Source organism: Neovison vison, chromosome 7 (genome assembly GCF_020171115.1).
Source record: "Neovison vison isolate M4711 chromosome 7, ASM_NN_V1, whole genome shotgun sequence".
In the NCBI taxonomy this organism is placed as follows: domain Eukaryota; kingdom Metazoa; phylum Chordata; class Mammalia; order Carnivora; family Mustelidae; genus Neogale; species Neogale vison.
Genome location: NC_058097.1, coordinates 206,533,539 through 206,550,449, shown reverse-complemented (window position 1 = coordinate 206,550,449; position 16,911 = coordinate 206,533,539). Strand labels below are relative to the sequence as shown.

Sequence of the window (16,911 nt, the reverse complement as noted above, 5' to 3'; positions counted from 1 at the left end):
AACTGAAGTATTGTCTATTGAACAGCAACGCACCTAAACCTTCTCTCCTCAAATACATCATGCAGGTGGGCGGGGCCACCGGTGTCCCACGCAGTGAGGACTCCCTGCTCCCAGCCACTGTCAGCTCGCGGCGTCCGAGGAAGACGTTAAATATTTTTTAGGGGGTGTAGGATATGGTGGTTACTTGCTAAAAGACCTGCACATAAAGGGGTGCCTGGTGGCTCAGTCGGTTGGGCGTCTGCCTCCGGCTCAGGTCATGACCCCAGGGTCTTGGGATCAAGCCCCGTGGGGGGCTCCCTGCTCAGCGGGAGTCTGCTTCTCCCTCTCCCTCTGCCCGCTCCCTGCTCGTGCTCTCTCTCACTCACTCGCTCTGTCTCGCTCACTCAGTCTCTCTCGAGTAAGTAAATAAAATCTTTAATAAAATAAAAGAGCCACCATCTTTTAGCAATGCACACCGAAATAACGTATCAACACAATTTCATCCTTCGTCCGGTGCAGGGTCTGCTTCCAAACCCCTGGGTGTGGAGGGACGGAGGGACGGTCTGGCCATGCGTGGGAACTGGTGAAGTCGGGCGTGGCCATATGGGGGGGGTCTGTTATGCTGGTCTCTTTTCTTCTGTAGGTTTGTGATCCTCTCATAATCATTTCTTTTTAACATTTTTGTTTATTCATTTGCAGGCAGAGAGGAAGGCAGAGAAGGGGGAGCAGGGGAAGCAAGCTCCCTGCTGAGCAGAGAGCCCGCTACGGGGCTTGATCCCAGGACCCTGAGATCATGACCTGAGCCCAAGGCAGAGGCTTAAACCACTGAGCCACCCAGGTGCCCCCCTCATAATCATTTCTTTAAAATATGTTGAACAAAATAAAACAGCTGTCCGCTGTAGCTCAGTGCTTCGTCCGACACTCGGAGATTCACTTCCAAAGCTTCCAAACCCTTCCAAGGCTTGGCAGTGACCGCCTTTCTGGGCACATCTGCCCCCCGGCGAGCCCCACAAGCCACAAGCCAGCCCCCACAGAGCAAGGGGAGGCCCCCGGCCCCACGCCCGGAGACCAAGTGAAATCAGGAGAGGGGTCCGTTTCCAGAGCCGCGGCCTGCCCCCCAGCCTGCCCTTGCATTCCTCGGCATCCGCAACATGGAGGCGTCTCCCCGACCCACCCAACGACACCCAGAAAAGCAACAGCAGAGCGTCTCCGTCGGATCACAGCACCGCGGACCTACCGCACCCTGGCGGGCGGGGCGGCCTCAGCCCCGGATGCGGGGCACGCCCTCCCCTTTCACCCAGGTGGGTGTGGGAGAAGCCTGCCCCCTGGGCCACCTCCCCCACCTCCGAGTCTCCCCAAAAGGCCAGCCAGAGGAACTGATGAAGACACAGTGACCGTCGCTGCCCTCAGGTTGACCTCGCAGAGGCTGGGGGAGGGGAGAAGCCACCTGCCCTGCGGGGAGGGAGGGAAGCCATTCATTCATGCCAGACAACCAGGAAGGCGGAGGACCTCAAAAGAGCCCCAGGGAACCTTACTGGGCTACGGAGCAGGGCTGTTTTCTGTCCCACAAGTTCTAAATCCTAAGACGGTCGGGCACACAGCTAAGTACAGAACCGCAGCTGTGGACAGCCACGCGGACTGGACGCTGCCTGGTGTCCAGCTCTCTGTTCCCGGGTGGAGTCCCTGGCCAGGCCTGGCTGTCCCGCCATTCTGTCAGCGCCGCTGGGAAACCCAGCGCCCGAGGAGGAAGAGGAAGGGCCCTGGGCCACTTGGCAGGCCGTTTACACGGGACGGCCTCTTCTCTGTAACCCTTCAACCTCCCAGGACACAGCGAAGGCCACAGCACAGCAGTGCCGGGGGGGGGGGGGGGGCGGCGAGCAGGCAGCACCCCCTCCCTGCCTCCTGGGGCTGTCAGGGGGCTCGGCCACGTCTCGCCTGCGGGGCAGAGCTGAACCGTTAGTCTCCGGGTGCTGACCTCCCTCCCTGTCCTCTTCCTCCTGGATAAGGTGACCCGGCGCGTACAGTCTCATAGTTTCTCGGCTCCGGCCACTCCCCCGACGCCGGGATTCTCGGGATTCTGAGCAGGGGGTCGCCAGCTCCTCCTGCAGCCCCTCTGCACCCCAGGAGTCAACCCCCCCGCCAGAGGCCCCTGCTGGGGCTTTAACCTCCACCGACACACACGGCATCTCCACTGACACCAAAGCGAACGGACTGCTGAATCCCGTCATGCTTCACACCCCTCCCTGCCGCAGCTTCTCCTGCTGTGACACCGCCACCAGCTGCCAGGCCCCGACACACACAGGCTGGAATGTCCTTGCTCCACGCCTCTCCCCCGTGCTGGGCGTAAGCAGCAGAACCCGGTCATCTGGAAAGGTACGCTGTCCCCACACCACCCCACCCCTGCAGAACACCCAGCTACCTGGGCGGACAGAAGCGGCTTCTCCGGGGACCAAGTCTACACGGCATCCCCGCTGCAAGCCACCTGTGCCCCGAGTTCTCAGACGGCTGAAGAGAACATGGGTAAGAGAAGCAGAGAAGACAAGGGGGAGGCAGAGGTGGCAAAGAAAACATCTGCAAGGGGAGCTTAACCCCCCCTTCGGTCACTCATTTCTTCCCTCGAATCATCACCGAGGAGCAACTATCGATGCATCAGAGGCTTTCGGACAAGAAATCTGAGTGGGAGGGAACAGACTGCCGGCAGAAGCACGTTCCGGGAGTGCAGGCTGGTTGCTGGGACACGGGGAAGGCTCCTGGGGGACTGTTCTGGATGGAAGGCCACCGCTTACTCTGCACCTGCCAGTCACACTGAGGGGTAAACTGGAAGTGGCCGGTTGAGGCAGCAACCGCCAGCAGCCGGCACGTGGGGAAGAAGACAGAAACCCCCCGTCTGCATGGTCTGGCAGGCCGTGGACCTACTGATTTTCAGGGGCCCTGCAGACATCCCCTCGGGCCGCATCAGGTGCTGCGTGCCCCCCTGGAGTCCCAGCCAAAGGGAGCTTCCACAGACCTCCTTGCCGGCAACACCCCTGGGCGACCCACCCCCAGGCTGAGCACAGCGACCTGTGATCTTGCGACTCTAGGAATCACGAAGGCCACTACAGGGGAGAGGTTCCCCAAGGTCTGCCCCAGAAGGTTTAAGCACCTTACCCTAATCCGCTCTCGGGCAGACACCAAGATCCAGCACGAGGCGCTCTGGTTCAGAGCAACGACCTATTTATCGCAAGCTTCAGGCATTCACACGGCTGGTCTATTACGTGGCTGTTCCCATTCCCCGCCTTGGGCCAGCCCCACACTCCACCCCCTCCCCCACCCTGACCATGACCAAAGGGCCTGCTAACTCCAGCCCAGGGCAGGGATGTCTTCTGCTCTTTTTCCATCCCCATCCCCCGGCTTCACACCGAGCTCCAAACTCCTCTCCCGCTGGAGCCCATGTACCCAGAGAACGGATTTCCACCAGCTGCTTCGGGGGATTCTCCTGGACCTGGCTGGCAGGTGACTTTCAATCCATCCTTCACTGAATCTCCCAGCGGAAGTGGGGGGCGTCTCCAGGACACGACGCCTTCTTCCACCCCGAATCCAGTGAGGAGCACGGACAGTCAGTCTCCAACACCAGATGCTGTGTGAAGGATCTGGAAGGGGCGACCTTACACCACCTTGTTCCCTTTCAGGAAGATGAATTTTGAGAACTCTGACCAAGGCCACTCACTGAATCTTTGGCCAATACATTGGTCTGTTTTCCAGAGGAGCCTGCTTTGTCCTTCCATCCTCCTCCTCACCAGGACTCTTTGCCGACAAGGTCAGCGGCCTGCCAGCCGTAACACCAGCCATCCCTGAGCTAGGTCCCCTGCCCCTCCAGGAGAAGACTGGCCCGGCGCCACCCCCACCCCTCCGATCCTGCCACAGGCAGCAGGCTAAGGATTGGGGTAAAAGGTTGGCATGATGCGAAGTGCTTAGCCAGCTTCTAGAACAGGCCCGGGGAAAATTCAGATGTGGAAATCACCCCCGTAATAAACAAACAATAAAGCCCGCATGTGACACCCAAGTGAAATATGTAATTACGGGCAGTCCCAGGTCTTTCAAACCAGCCTCAAAACCAACAGATAAGGAGAGAGGAAGGTAGGCAGGCAGATGGACAGATAACGGCACACAGGTGGTGTTCTGTGCTTTCCACCAGGAAGGTAAAAATACATTCCTCCTACCAAACTGTTTGGCACAGGCTGGACGAGGTGACCAAGGTGACAGGCATCTCACCCCCGTGACCCACGTCACTCCCGCTAGAAGCCAGGGGATGCGCACTCGTTTACCAAGGAGCAGACCAGCGTGAGGGTGTCAAGACACCTGCCCAAGGTCGTAGTCGGCACACCGCCGAGCTGGGGATCGGACCCGCGTCCAGCTCCAAACCCCACGTGCTCAACCCGCCGAGTTCAATGGTAGGGACTCTGGTAAAAATTCCACGCAGGAATCCGAAAGCTACACAAATACAAAATTAGGTCACTCTCTTGTAACCGACACGATGTGTTTGCAGTCAGCAATAAAACTACAGTAACTACAAACGTGATGGGTGCCAATGCTAAAATTATTCACAGGCACCAGCCTCGCCACGAGAATTGCACAATTTACTCGCACGCGGGAGTGGGCCCTGCCTGCTACCAGAATCCGGGGAAGAGCGGCCCATCTCCTCTAGCAGTCGGCAGCTGCCGCGTGGGGACTGCGCTGAGGAAAGGGGCCCCACAGGAAGCAACGGCTTAGCACAGCATCAACACCAGGCAGGGTCTCCCGGAGCAGAACCTGGATCCCTCAACCTGGGAGGAAGCTGGGACGGGAGGATGCGGAGGCCACCGCCCCCGGAAAAACTCTCGGGAGGAGACACCGCGGGCAGAGCCTGCAGCCAGGTCCTTCCTGGAGGACAGAGCCGGTGTCCTCGACGCCCTATTCTTCCGCAGTCCAGCAAGCGGGGCCTGGGAGGGTTCTGCCCAGCTGCACAGAGGGGCTTCTGCCTCCAGGATGGCTAATGTTCCTGCCAAGTAGGGCTACCGAGGGGGCACCCAGGCCAACCTCAGTGTTGTTCCCCACGGCACTTCAAGGGAAATACCTGGAAGGTTCTAGAAGCTTATCGCAGATCCCAGGGGTCTCCCCAGACCTGCATGTGGAGCAGGGCTCATGACTTTGCTCAGGTTCCTTCTTGCTCCTTTGGTATTCAGCATTCCTGCTATCGGGTTCACAGTTAGGGTGAGAAGTAAGGTACAGGCACAAATTAGCACTAACAGAAAGATACAAAAAAAGAGGCCCTCTCCACCTATATGTGGGCACATACACGCCCTGAGCTGTGTCCACACGGGATTCTCCGTAACTGTGCTCTTGTGTTTTCTCAGTAAGTGCTATACAGATACACGTCATTTCCCTAACCCAACGGAGGCATCTTAGAACCAAGAATGTGAGACTCAAAACTCACTTGATGTCTCTGGGAAGGCTTCATGGACAAGAAAGGTACAGGAACGGTCATTAAGGAAATGCTCTCTCTCTCTCTCTTTATTTTTTAAGACTTTGCTTATTTATCTGAGAGAGAACACAAGCAGGAGGAGTGGGAGAGGGAGAAGCAGGCTTCCTTCTGAGCAGGGAGCCCGATGCGGGGGCTTGATCCCAGGTCCTTGGGATCATGACCTGAGCTAAAGGCAGACGCTTAACAACTGAGTTACCAGGTGCTTGTGAAATGCTGTCTCTTGAATTTGTGACAGAGCATTCAATATTTGCATTAATTAACTGGGCATACAGTTCATGCATTGCGGTGAACTCTACCATAACACACCATTCACATTTATGGGGCAAATATGCTGAGTCAAGGCAGGTTATAGAGGGAATTCTGATTCATTGTACTCTGTTTTACAGCTCCAGGTAAAACGCAGCTTCTGCCCACTGAGCTACTATAAAAATACAGCAAGTTCAAATTTTCTTTTTTTTTTTTTTAATTTATTTGACAGATAGAGATCTCAAGTAGGCAGAGAGACAGGCAGAGAGAGATGAGGAAGCAGGCTCCCTGCAGAGCAGAGAGCCCCGATGCGGGGCTCGATCCCAAGACCCTGGAATCATGACCTGAGCCGAAAGCAGAGGCTTAACCCTCGGAGCCCCCCAGGCGCCCCCAGCAAGTTCAAATTTTCACGTGCTGTTGCCCCACTTCAGTAAGTCAGGGCTGATCAGATAAATACTGAGAAACAGGAGCTGAGCCAGAACAAAGCATTCATGAAATGTTACTGGAGGTCACATTTTTTAAAAACATTTTATTTATTTGAGAGAGAGAGAGAAAACACAGATGGGTGGGGGGACAGAGGAAAAGGAAAAGCAGACTCCCCGCAAAGCCCCGACGTGGCTCCCGATCCTAGGACCCTGAGATCAGGACCGGAGACAAAGGTAGATGCTCAGCCGACGGAGCCACCCAGGAGCCCCGCCAAGGGTACATTTTTATAAAGAACATACAGGACGCCTCGGCAGGCCCATTTCCTGCACTACATGTTCAGATCTTTTTCTCCAGTTGCATACCCAGAAACACCTGCCTCCAGCCACACCAGTGGCCATTGTCCCACGGCCAGGAGAAACCCCTGAACCGCAACTCGCACCAGGACATCATTCCCACAAATGTTCCTAAAACCAGAGGCAGGGTGGATGTCCCATGTGTGCCCTTCACCTCTGCACCCAGAAGTGCAGCTGAACTTGTCAAGCCCCAGGTCCAGTCCAGGGACTGCTGGGCTCAGTCGGGTCCATAAAACCTGCCTGGGGCCACAGTATTATTTGCTAGAACCCACGCCCATTTTGCATGCTTGAAGCCTCTCTTACCCGATCTTTCCTCCTGTGAGACAGAATGACGGGGTCAGAGGCACCACTGGACAGATGAGGAACTGAAAATCGAGAAACACACATGGCTGATTCAGTGTCACATCCAGCCTGCTCGAGGGCCAGGGTGGGGTGGGGGGGTGAGGGCTTGGCCTGCACCAGGGTCTGGGGAGGAAGCCTGTTAGAGGGACGGAGCACAAGCTTGGGAGAACGCAGATCTGGATGCGAATTCCAGATCTGCCACTTACTCAGGCCTGTGTGTGTATGAGAGAGAGAGACCTTGAGCAAATGTCATCACCTTATTGTAAGACTGTTTCCTGGCACATAAAGCATGCAGAATGTCCACCCCTCGCAAAGTGATGGGCCCAACGCCACATGATGCCTTTAAGGCAGGAACACACTGTACCTTCCCAAAGGCAGTCCCATGCTCCAGGAACGTGGGTTTCCGTGGGGATCTTTCCACCAGACACCACCCCCCCGCACCCCGCTCACTCTCCTGGCTCCCCCCACGCCCTCCGGATCTGATACCTCCCGGAGCATCTAACTTTGGCATTCAGCTTGTAGCAGTGCTCCTGGTTCATCTCTAGGATACCTTATTGTACCTCCCATGATGCAACAGGGCACTTTTGAAAAAGCAGAAAGAAACCAAAACTCTTCATGTTAAATCTTTTTAAGGGCAGTAGAGGAGCTGACATTTAGAAAAATTAGAGACAGATGCATTATCTCATAAATGAGGAAGGCTTTCATAAAAAGTAGAGTTTGGGTTCTAGCCTAAGACAATTTCTTAAAGGCAATTCTCTGTTTGCTTTTAATATAAGCATGTGTTGCTTTTTAGTGGGGCAGTGGGAGCAGGAGGGAGGAACTTCTTTTAAAGGAATTAACCCCTAGCTTGACTCCTCAGAAACTGGACATCCCCGGTCCTCATGGGACTGATTTCCCAGCAGGGCATCCTAACAGAACAGAGGTGTGTGCGCTGGAGATCAAGAACCCTGAACCCCAGAAGAAGCCAGTATACTGGGGGGGGGGGGTCACTGGTCCCTTGAGGTGGGAAGGAGCGAGCTTTCAGACCTCCGCCAAGAAGCCCCCAGCCATAGTAACACTGTAGAGCAAGGGTCCTGAGTAGAAGAACCCAAAGGCTTCCTTCCTCTGCTCCCTGCTTCCCTTGCACAGCCCAAAGGACCCCACCACTGCAGCAATCCCTCCGAGAAAGGGTCTCACACCTTCTTCCCTTAGATAAAATTTGAATACCCACTTTGGCTCACAGGAATCAGGACAAAGGTGAGTTTAAGAGCCACATGGGAAGCAAAGGTAACAGGTGGGACTTGGGGACAGTCAGAAAGAATCGAGGGTGACACTCGGGTTCCTGGGACGGGTGGGGGGATCCCCACCCTGGGACTGTGGATCCTCTCTTTTTTACCTAAGTAACCTGGTGTCTGACAACTACTGGATAATCTCTCCCAGGGAGAGCAGCAGCCACCCTACGTCCCAGGCCCAGCCCCAGCCCCCCACGTGCAAACACCACCAGAGCCTGGCCTATTGCAGCAGCAACATTTCTTTCAATGATTAACTTCCAAAAACATTCCTCAGCAGAAAAACAACCCAGACAACATTAAAGATGGACATTCTGGAGAACTGAGGGTCCGAATCACTTTCACACGAAAAGGTCATTTGGCTTCCGCCCAGTCTGCTGAGAACCCAAGGTCTTCCCAGTATTTGCACGGGGTAAAAGGTGAAGTTCAGAAGGGGCAACAGAAAGTCAGAAATCAACAGAACATACTCTCACCTGCGTTAATTAACAGACTTTAAAAAACAAACAACCGGCCCCGTACAGCCTAGAGTCCTCCTACAGGCATCAAAAGGACTGTCAGGGGGGTGGGGTAGTTTGGGGAGCGGGGGCCGGGGCGGGGAGGCCAACTCTGCGCCTTGATGTCACTTCGGACGTGGCCTTGTATTACTTCTCTTTAAAACAGCAAAGTCTCCGCAGCAGAAGCCCAGGAGAGGCTCAGGCCATTCGGAAAAGAGGGGCCTCGCTAAAGGAGAAGACCGAGACTCCGAAACACAGCCTGACCAGGCCGGTTTTCTTTGGACCTCTGAAAGCACCAGTCCCTCCGGAAGCGCAGTCGGGCTTCCACCAGCCCAACGCCGGCGCGGAGCCGCAGCCACGCAGAACGACGAACGCTTTTCGCCGACAAAGGAAACACCGCCCGGATCAAAGTGCAGAAGCAGCCCCGGGCCGCCGCCGCGCGCGCGCGCTTCCGCCTCCCACCGCCCCACAGCCCCACCGCCCCCGGAGCTCCGGCTGCGTCTTTAACTGCTCGCCTGGAACGCGTCCTCGAGGGCACGGCCGGCAGCTGCGGCGGGCGCGCCCCGCCCCGCCCCCACCGCGGGCGTCACGTGACGGCTGCGAAAAGTAGGGGAAAGGTTACCGCGAGCCCCGCCCCCGGCCTGGCGCGTCCCAGGCACTCAGATCCTGTTCCACCCGCCCCGCTCCGAGAGACCTTCCGGAGCGAGCTGGCGCGCGTCGCCGGCGCTGCCAACCTCCTCCCCCGGCGACACGCAGCGCCTCTCCGTGGGAAGGCCGAGCCCCGCACGGCCAACCCTGGGGACAGGGAAGGGCTGAGCGCGCCCGATGCCGTCCCACGGAGGCACCGCGGCACCGCGCCCACGCGCGCCCCAAGCGTGTCCGGAAGGGACTCGCAGGGAAGCCCAAGGAAACAGTAACAGTGTTTCTATGAATGGGCACGAGGGGCCGGGGTTGCATAAGCGCGGGCCCTCCCCCAGGGCTCCCTGGAGGCCCAGGCTTGACCGCCGGTTTACCACGGGTCCAGGGTCAGGCCAAGGGCGGCAGCAGCAGGGACGCCAGGTTTATTCCCTTGGCCTCTGGGTTGGGCCACTTGTTTTCAGTACAAACTCGAAAGGTTATTTCGGCCTGTGCGTGATGCCAGTTCTGCCACTCTGATCCAAAGTGTGTGCACGCCCAAAGATGGCCCTTTGCTGGGTTTCCAACAGACTGAGTTCAGCGCGCAAGGTCAGGTCCAACGGTGCATCACCGGAAGGAAACCGGTCGTTTCTGGGCGAAGAGGAGCCCCGAGGCGCGCGGAGGCACACCCCCCCCCAACCCCGCGGTCTGAGGGTTGCATCCAGCTCGTATGAGACACGATGGCCCCACATGACTTACTACCGGGCACTGCCTCGCCTCACGATCTGCATTACCGTCCCCCTCCGTACGCCGCGCTTCCCCGGAGTCACCTTCAGTGCTCCGGGAAGGGGGTGTGATGCTTGCTGGCACCAAAAGACCGGGGAGCTCGGCCATGTTTTAGTCACTTGGTTGGAGGTTCGGAAGAGAAGAAACGCGCCTGAATATCTGGAATGACCAGAAACCGGACGCCGGTGCCCGAAGGTGGTGTAACCCAATACACGTCTCAAAAGGTTAAACGGATTTTCATTTTGTCCGGTAACTTACGAAGCTACCAGTTTCCCACAACAATCTGCCCTTAAAATATTTTTCCAACACAGGGAGCACGAGAGGGACCGAGAGCCTGGTGCTGAGTCCGGGGTGCCGAGGCTGTTCCGTACGGAACCCGGCCGATTCCTCGGGGTTCAGCTCGGCGTGGAAGGAGTAAGGCCGGCCCCCACCTGCGTTCCCGCAGCAGAACGCACGCCAACCACCAATTTACATCACAAAGACGCTGACCCACGGCCTTTCCCAGCAAAACGAAAGGAAGTGGCCCGGCCGTAGGCTCGCGGAGGGAGTGGAGGCTAGGGGCTGCGTCCGTCGGGGCCGGGGAGCCCGGGTCGCTCCGGCGCCCTGACCGCGCCGTCCGGGCTCGCGAGCAGAGAGGGAGCCCAGGCCTGGTCACGTGACGCCCCTCCCCCAGCCCCGCGCGGCGTCTCGGGGGCCCGGCGCGACCTTGGGCGGACTGTCCGCGCCCACCTGCCTCGCACCCAGCGCCGCACCAGGGGACGGGGAGGGCGCTCGCAAGCGGGAACTCCGGCCAGGCGCCCCTACCTCGTTCCCGGCAGGCTCTCGGACCGCGCCAGGAGCCCCGCATCAAGGGCGTGTCCCGACGGCTGCAATGCGGGGGCAGCCCCGGGGAAGTGGGTGGACGGTGCACCGGGCAGTCCCGAGGCTCGAGAGTCCCTCTGGCTCCCGCTTGGGACCAGTCCGCGACCCCAGCACGGTCCCCCAGCCCCAATCCACCCCAGAGGGGGAAGGGATGCGGAGGGATCAAAAGGGGGTTGGTGGCGCCCCGCCAAGTCTGGGAGGCCGAGCATCCCCCTTGCAGCCTCAGCGACCCTTGGACGGACCCCTAGCCACAATCCATTCCTAAGAGAGGGGTGGGATGAGAGGAAAAGGGAGCCCGCGTCCCTAGTAGCCCCAGGCCGAAGGCATCCTGCCAAATCAGAGACCCAAGCATCCCTCCAGCTCCTGCACTGTGCCGGCGGGCGGGCCGACCGACCCTTGGACGTACCCTAGACCCAATCTACTCCTGGGGAGTGGGAGTCCCGAACTTGGCGCATCCTGCTAAGTCCGGAAAGCTGAGCATCCCTCCCGCTGCCGCACCAGACCCGCACGGGAGGCCCGCGAGCAGATCGGCTCCCGGGCGGACCCCACCCCCCCCCGACCCAATCCACGGCGGAAGGTGGGGAGTTCCTGCCGCGCTCCCATTTCGGGCTCCTGACGAACCCAGCCGTCCGGGGGGGGGAGGTATGCTAGGGGTTCCCTGTCCGCGCCGCGGCCCGCGGCCCCCGCTCCCGCCTGGGTCCAGGCCCTGGCAGTCCCCGGCCGCCCCAGCCGGGAGCCCGCTGCAGCCCGCAGGCCCGCGCCCGCTCGCCCGCCCTCCCCGCGCGCGCAGCCAGCCCCGGCCCAGCCTTACCAAGTCAGCGAGCGGAGGCGCGGCGCCGGCGGCGGAGGCTGCAGCAGACTGAGAGCGCAGCGAGCGACAACCCGGGGCTGGAGGGCCGCGGGCGAGGCCGAGTGCACCCGACGCCGGTCGCCGCCGATTGGCTGGAGCGTGCGGGGCCGCGGTGCGGGCGGGGCTGAGACTCCCGGCGCTGGGCGGGCGGGGGGCGGGACCCGGGCGGGGCGGGGCCTCGGCGGCTCCTAGGGGAGCCTGTCAGGTGAGGAAACTGAGGCTGCGGAGGAGCAAGCCACCTCCGCCCCCTGCCAATACGGGGCCCCGGGCGAGATTCCTTACCCTGGAGACTGTTTTCTCATCTGAAAAATGGGCCAACTCATGTGGGCCAAGCCCATAAAAGTTCTCAGCACCGTGTCTGGATCAGTCTAGCCCTTCACAGCCATTGCCACCTGTAATCCTCAAAGCACCCCCTATAAATAGCTGATCCCAGCCCGCGCTAGCGCACGACCACACAGCTAAGAAAATGGATCCGACGTTGGGGCCAGGTCTGACTCCAGAGCCCACGCCGCAAATCGGACCCGATCCCCGGAGTGACCGCTGAGGCGATCCCCACGCCGCGTGGCCCGCAGAGCCAACACGCCACTGCGAATTCCGACGGTTCCGGGCCTCCTCCTTATCTAACTGGGAGAAAAATACCTCCCTCCAGGGCTTTGATAAGATTTGGTAGATTAATTATTCAGGCGCCTGGAGCATTCTACCTGCTGAGGAAAGACATGCCTGAAGGTGGGGACAGAATGACAGAGAGACCCTTGTATGCGACACTGAACTCAGGAGAGGGGCCAGGAGTGGACACTGCTCACTGGCAGATCCCAGGAGTCTAGGCTGGGGGCACCCGCCACATGGCGCTCAGGGAAGATCCGGCAGTGTTTCCCCTCCAACCTCACCTCCCCCCCCATTTGTCTGAAATGTTCCCAGGCTCTAGCTGGTGGTCCTGCATACAGCAGGTGCTCCATAAATGCACCAGTTTTAGGAACAGAGACCCAGTCCTCCTAAAGGTCAGTGACTCCTTCTGGCTCTTAAAAACCCAAGCTTGCCTCCATCTTTCGGTCTGCATTATTTAGTGGCTACCACTGAAAGGTTTAGAAGAGAAAATGAAAGTTCTTTCTTGTTCCCGCCCCCCTCACTGCCACGGCCACGGTTAACTATTGGTGCACTGTCCGGGCTGTTTTAAATGAAGTCTCAGGATAGGTGCTGTTTGTAACACTCTTGTTTTCACTTGGCTTATGTCGTGCAGAGTTCCCTGTGGAGACAGAGATGATTTCCTCTTTCGCAGGGTTTAGCCCGCCCCATGGAGGCTTAAACCTACCCTTTTCATCCTTGCAGGTATAAATAAAGCGGCACCGGTTTGTCGCGTGCCCTTCTGAGCTCTGCTTTCTCTCTGTAGGTCCCTAGAGGCGATGCAACCAAGTCAGAGAGCAGGCTCCTGTGACATTTGGGTGACTTGCTGAGCCACCCTCAGAAAAGCTTACTAACTAACATCTACTCCCACCCAGGCGTGGGAATGCAGCCGGCTCTGGGAGTTCGTCAGCGCTGTCCGTCACTATCAGTTCTTTCCATCTCTGCACATCTTCTGAGGGCGGGAGATAACGCTCCTTATTTTAATTTGCGTTTCTTTGAAGTTAGAAATTGGAGATTCCTGCCGCTGCGGACTTGGGTCTGTTCCCCATCCCCGACCCCCAGCGGTCCCAGGCCTCCCCTCCTCTCCAGATTTCACCGCCCAAGAAAGCAGGTGGGCTGGGCCAGGGCCCACCTGCTCAGAGGTGGCAGCCGGCACCTGCGTCCTCCGCTCCGCGATCCTAACACGGAGGCCTTCCTGGCTTGTGCCTTGGACTCTCACCCTCACCTCAAATGCCCTTCCCTCCTTTCCCCGGCCATCAGCCTGCAGGTCCCGGCCCAAGGTCACTCTCTTCCTCACTGGAGTCTCGCCGTGCTCCCCCTCTGGGATTAGTCCCGCGCCCTGTAGTTTCCCAGGGCTCTGCGGCCTTGACTGCGCACCCCTCCCCGCGCGCCGCCTCGGTGCCACCTGCAGGCCAGGTGAGGCAGGGACAAGGGCGGGACCACGGTCCTGGGGGCCACCGGGTCTCCGGATCACCTGGCGAGCCCACCCTCGCCTGGCAGCAGCAAGTATTTCCAGCCGGAGCCTAGAGGCTTCATTCGCCTGCCCGGGCTCTGCTCCCCCTGGCATGCAGCTCCCCAGGGCGGCTTAGCAGTGGATATTAATAAAAACCCCAGGAACTAGACCTCTGGGGAGCTCCAGGCCTGTGGGATCCTGTGTTCCCTTTGAGCCAAAAATATCCCAAAGTTGGCCTCAGAAACTGGAGTAATCTTTCTCAAGCTCCGTTTCTGTTTGTTTGTTTGTTTCAATTCTTCCCCAGTTTGAATGGAACATAGTGTAGCAGCTGCCTAGCCTGGCGACAGGGAAACTTTTTTTTTTAAATGCACCTACTGTCGGGGCGCGTGGGGGGCTCAGCCAGTTCAATGTCTGCCTTCAGCTCAGGTCATGATCCCCCGATCGGTCATGGAGCCCTACAGAGGGCACCCTGCTCAGCGGGGAGGCCACTTCTCCCTCCCCCTCTGCCTCTCCCTGCTTGTGTGCTCTCTCTCACTCACTCTCTCTCCAAGGAATAAATAAAATCTAAAAAAAAATAAAGGCACCTACTGTCTTCATTATCATTAAGAAATCTCCTGCTTTTTTTTTTTTAAAACTCTATAAATATCCTTTTCTGGAAAAAAGCAAGCATATAAATATTAACGAGATCAGTATCATGCAGTCTTGGATACTTGAATAAAACAGCTTCAACAATTACCAAGTGAGGATCAAACTTGTTTGTTTCTACCCCAGCCATTGCCTCTGGATTTCTTTAAAGCAAATCCAGAAATCCTACTGTTCTGTCCTCGCAATTTTTTTTTTAACTTTCTTTTTAAAAAAAAAAAAAAGAGATTATTTATTTATTTATTTATTTGACAGAGAGAGAGAGAGAGAAATCACAAGTAGGCCGAGAGGCAGGCAGAGAGAGAGGGGGAAGCAGGCTCCCTGCTGAGCAGAGAGCCTGATGCGGGTCTTGATCAGAGGACCCAGAAACCATGACCTGAGCCAAAGGCAGAGGCCTAATCCACTGAGCCACCCAGGCGCCCCTGTCCTTGCATTCTTGAGTAAAGATGTCTAAAAGTTAATGGTTTCTTTTAAAAAAAAAAAAAAACCCCACACACAAAATATACCCTCAATGCTATTGCCCAACCTAAAATAGCAGAACAATTCCAATACAGAACTTGTAAGGCCCTCTTGGGCTGCCAAGGGCACAGCTGAGTCCCACTCTCTTGCCAGCCCCGTCACTTGCTGGCAGCTTCCAGCAGATTCTGATTTCAAAGCATGTAAGACCTTCTGGAACTCAGCTCTCACTTCCCATAGGAAGCAATTTTGTAATCTCAAAGTTCTGTGCTTCTTGCTCCTCTCCAGAGCTTTGAACCCCTCTGAACTTGAACCTTGAGCTGCTGTAGGTACGGGGACAAATAGCAGCGGTCCCGTGTCGGGTGGTGACAATATTTGCTCAGCCAGCGTCACTGGGGTTTGATGAGAACAGAATGAGGTCACGCAGATGCAAGCAAACTGGGCCAAGGTAGCTCGACCATGTGCCAGCGATAGGAACTCCTAGCAACAGCCAAAGGGTACTCTTAATTCAATAGCTTGCCCTTTGACCCACTAATCCTGTCCCTGAGTATCCCCTGGGAAGAAATGAGAGCATTATGTCTGTGCAAAGACCCTGGTACAGGAATGTTTACAGAAGATTCGCTCGAAGGGACAAAAATCCAGAAACAACCCAAATGGCCATCAACATGGAACGGATAAATACCTTGCGGTTTTTCCATAGAGCGGGATTATAAGCGGCAAGAAAAAAGAGAAAGCCGCTAACAGCCCTAGGGGACCGATCCTACAGATCCCAGGTTGTGGGAAAGCAAGCCAAACGCACACACGACATTTACGTGCTGTATGATTTCTATAACAAGAGGTGCGTCCTAACTGCCGTGACTGAGAGACACAGGGAGGAGCTCACAGGGGGCCTCGCCGGGGTAATGGGAAATGCCTCCATGTGCCTAAGCACGTGATCCTCCCTCCTATCTGCGTGTTAGGCCTCAATTTTAAAAATTAAAAATCTCAGGCACCTGGATGGCTCAGTGGGTTAAGCCTCTGTCTTAGGCTCAGGTCATGATCTCAGGGTCCTGGGATAGAGCCCCCCATCGTGCTCTCTGCTCAGCGGGAAGCCTGCTTCTCCCTCCCTCTCTGCCTGCCTCTCTGCCTACTTGTGATCTCTCTCTCTCTCTGTCAAATAAATAAATAAAATCTTTTAAAAAAAATTTAAAAACGGGGCGCCTGGGTGGCTCAATGGGTTAAGCCTCTGCCTTTGGCTCAGGTCATGATCCCAGAGTGCTGGGATCGAGCCCCGCATCGGGCTCTCTGCTCAGCGGGGAGCCTGCTTCCTCCTCTCTCTCTGCCTGTCTCTCTGCCTACTTATGATCTATCTGTCCAATAAATAAATAAATAAAAATCTTTTTAAAAAATAAAATGAAAAATTAAAAAATTAAAAATCTCGGGGCACCTGGGTGGCTCAGTTGGTTAAGTGTCTGCCTTTGGCTGAGGTCATGCATGACCCTGGGGTCCTGAGATCGAATCCCATATGGGGCTTCCTGCTCGGTGAGGAGCCTCTTCTCTCTCTCCCTCTGGACTCCCCCACCCCTGCTCCAGCTCTCTCTCTCCCTCTCACTCTCTCTTTCTCAAATAAATAAATACAATCCTTTTTTAAAATAAAAAAAATTTTAAAAGCTTTCAAGGTCGATGGGGTACTGGCCCTTGGTGGCAAGGGTGAAGCTATTCCGGGGTCGTGAAATGAAGAGCACTGACGGAGTTGGGTCACCGGGGAGAGGACAGCGTTAAGAGGGGAGTGGAGGAGAGGCTGGCTGCCAGCCTCTTGCTGGTGCAGGGGAGCAGTGGGGAGAGCACCGGGGAGAGCATCCAGAGCCTAGGAGGTGACAACGCTGTGTGCAGGAGTGGCAAAGGAGGCCTGCACACCCCAGTCCCTTGCCTCCCTCCCCACTCTTCCTCCTGGTCCGGCTGCCTGTGCCTCCCCTCCAAGGCCAGGACTGCACCCTGTTCCCTCTGCACCTGGAAAGAGCCAGTGCCCTGATGGGCCTG

The 16,911-nt window shown here is 57.0% G+C and overlaps 1 protein-coding gene across 3 annotated transcripts in view; it reads right to left on the bottom strand.

Moving 5' to 3' along the window:
- Positions 1-11,756, bottom strand: part of CPT1A (carnitine palmitoyltransferase 1A) — a 51,708-nt gene extending 39,952 nt beyond the window's left edge. Inside the window, exons 1-2 of one of the 3 annotated variants that reach the window (XM_044260030.1) lie at positions 11,682-11,754; positions 6,808-6,869 (exon numbers count right to left, since the gene is read on the bottom strand). The gene's annotated coding sequence lies outside the window, so the exon portion shown is untranslated. Of the gene's footprint in view, positions 1-6,807; positions 6,870-11,681 lie in introns of all 3 variants that reach the window. The other 2 variants (XM_044260029.1, XM_044260028.1) reach the window with 2 other exon arrangements.
- Between the last annotated feature and the right edge of the window lie 5,155 nt (positions 11,757-16,911).